Source organism: Castanea sativa, chromosome 6 (genome assembly GCF_040712315.1).
Source record: "Castanea sativa cultivar Marrone di Chiusa Pesio chromosome 6, ASM4071231v1".
NCBI lineage: Eukaryota > Viridiplantae > Streptophyta > Magnoliopsida > Fagales > Fagaceae > Castanea > Castanea sativa.
Window position 1 is genome coordinate 40400185 of NC_134018.1, and position 3491 is coordinate 40403675.

Consider the following 3491-nt stretch of genomic DNA (forward strand, 5'->3'; position numbering starts at 1 on the left):
TTATTTGTTTCTTATTTATTAAGATATATAGTTTAATCTAGATAATTTAATTTAGGTAAAATTATATTATTTAAGATTCAAGAAATCTAAAATTATACTTCAACTAAAATTCTCATACCAAAATTTTAAGAATTTTAAAACAATATTTAATATTTATTCATGAAATTTAAAATTTTTATTCAACAATGAGTTTAACAATGATAATTAATTTAATAATTATTATTAATATGAAAACAAATCAAAAAAAATTATAAAAATTGGCAATAACCTTGACAAGAACAGTATCTAAAGAGGTTCAAACATATCTTATCTTAAAAAATATGATATTTATAAAATTTATTATAGAGATTAGGCCGTTTTTATTTTATTTTATTTTTAAAAAAAAACATCTAACGTATTTGAGTAAATTTTATAATATATGAAAAACTCCAATATAGTTATGCCATTGAGAAAGATTATTAATTAGGAATGCTTTTAGGCATAATGGAAAATTTATGATGATAACAATAGTAACTAGCCTCATCACACGCACTTTGCGCATGCGATGAGGTTTTTTTTTTTTTTTTTGGATTTAATATTATAATTTTTCTTTCATCACAATTTGAAAAAATAGATAGAATTTTTTTTTCAAAGAGAATAGGACTCATTTTTCAATTAGAAGCTTTTGCGTATTTATCCAAATCCGATTGATGATGTAATAGTTATCAAAAAAAAATTGATAATGTAACAAATCCAAAAAAAAATGATAATATAATCGTTTAAAAAAGAAACATGGGATAGTTTAGTATAACACTTAAAAAAAAAAAAAAAAACCTGGAATAGTTTTTCCTTATTGTATTGGAGGGGTAGTCATTTTTCTTTCAAACATGAGTAGTGAGAAGTTCTTTTTTTGAGAAGAAAAGTGAGGAAGTGTTACTGTACGCGTTTCTTTTTTATGAGAAATTCTATTCAGAAAATGTGGAGAAGATAAATATGTGAGGAGTTTTTTAAGCTATTAAGTAGAAGTAGGAATTTATTAGAAGTAGGAAGGTATTTCAATATAGAAGTAGGAATTTATTATTTTTTCAATTTACTATTTTAACCCCATTTTTAAGTTTTAGATAAAGGTATTTTTTACTATAAAAAAAAAGTAATAACTAACTTTCTTTTGTCAATTTATTATTTTAACCTCATTTTTAAGTTGTTGGTTAATTAATTCAGGGGTATTTTTACAGTAAAAAAAGCAATAACTAACTTTCTAAATCTTGATAACAAAAATATTGAGCATGGTAAAAAAAATAATAAATAAAAGTATAGCATAAAGGGAAGAAACGCCACTTCACCTACCCACCACCAAATAACTTCACTCAAAGCTTCTTTTTTAACTTTTCCCTCGTGTAATCAGGTTCTTTCGTGAGGCTTATTAAAAATAAACTAACTCGGTTTAGCAAACCGACTAGTTTGACCACGATGTGAGTGATTCCAAGCTTAAATTATCTCTCTCTCTCTTTTTTTCCTAATACATTTTTGTGGGTTTTAAAAACTGAAATGGTGACCAATTCGTGGTTAACCCAATTTCGTTTGGTTTTTAAAACCATTGTTTATTTTTACTGTCATCTCAAGATCGACTAAACCTAGTTTTAGGTACAACTCACACAACTCAAACTGAATTCGAGATGTATGAGTTCGATCGCACACGTTGCCGATCTTGAGAGGGTGCTGTCATCTCAAGATCTTTAACAGGTCTTGCTGAAAAACCACCAATTACAACTTGTAATATAAACTCAAAACTGAATATTAAAGCCCCCAACTAGAGAACAGGAGAAGAAAAGGGAAAGTTTGGAAGTAGAGGAGAAAGATTAAATATATCGATAGAAAAAAATGCAGCTATCCTTTACAGTAACAAACACCATGAGTTAAAAAAAATCATATTGAGGAATCATTTGAGATATTCTCTATGTGTTCACATTTAACGCACCTAAAAAAATATGACCAAATATGCTAAGTTTAAGTTACTCTTCTTTTTATCTTTTACTATTCCAGGGCCATGCAGGCTATCAAGCATCGACAAAGGAAAAAAAAAATTAGGGGAAAAAAATTTTGGAAGAGGAAGAAGAAAACTCATTGCACAAGAACTACCGCCATCCTCAAAATGCTCATTTCACACTGTTGGATTATTTTTATAAAAATATGTTTTTGATTAAATGGTCATTAAGTGAAAAAATAATATAAGATTAATTTTGTTCATTAACATATCGGTTTTCTTATATTAATGACAATTCGGTTTCTTTTTGGCAATTTAATAACTTTATAAGGAAGACTTTCCGTCGGCAAATTTTGTGAACGTTAGAGGGGTTATAGTTTTTAATTTGTTTTAAACGTTAGCTTGGATTTCCTGAAGTCAATGTCCCTGTATTGAGGTCTTGAATTAAATGGGAAAGAACCTTGACTAATATATATATGAGTAATTCTTAGGTACTCCCAGAGTACGGAGAATGGTGCTCCCTCTTCTCACATTCATAGTAGGGTCCGCTCATTAAATTCATAGTAGGGTCCACCATGAATGTGAGAGGAGGGAGCACCATTTCACTATATTCCAAGACTACCTAAGAATTTTCCTATATATATTATATGTCGTGGTCTAGAAAAGTGAAAGAGATATAAACCCATCTCCGGTTTAGCTATCTCCTTTTATCTAATTAGGTATTAAATATAAATCTCTTCTCAGTATCACACCTTACCAAACGAATTTGGATTTTTATTGAGATAAAATGTTTATCACCTAAAGCTAATTAGGTATAAAATATCTAAATTAGTTGGTTATTAAAAAAAACACTTAATCCGTGTTTGTGGGCTCAAATAATGGGTATGCTTATATTGCCATGAATATAATTCTGCGGATACTTGCTATTTTTATACGAAAACTGGTGTAAATAAAGTTTAGAGATAATATCTTCTTTTATTATTTCTGTGTTTTGAACATTGAAAATATAATAGTGAAATTCTGTTATAGTTATAACAGTTAATGTGGCTGTATATTTTTCAGCACCCATATCATTGTTAATTATATTTTGATACACTGTATAGTGATATTCAAAGTAAATCTAATGATGCATCCTGTTGAATCCCTATGAATTCCTATAATATGGTAAATTAACAAAGTTATCTGGTGATATATAACCGAGAAACAATTTTGGGATTTCGTGAAATATTTTGGTTGATTAAGTTTAATTAGGAGATATCTCATGAAAAGTTTCTTATAATAAAAAAATTTTCAGTAAACCTCCCATAAAAAATGTGAATTCTGTTAATTACGCTTGAGATACTGTTTGATAGTGGGGGTTTTTAAATTTTAAAAAATCTCAAGTGTGTTTAATTTTCAAGGTTGGAAATTGAAAATTTTATGAATCACATTTTGTTTTAAAATGTTCTCAATAGTGGGGGTTACTGAAAATTGAGAAAATGAGTTTAAAAGGAGTATATATTGATTTGAGAAATACATTTTGGGACTA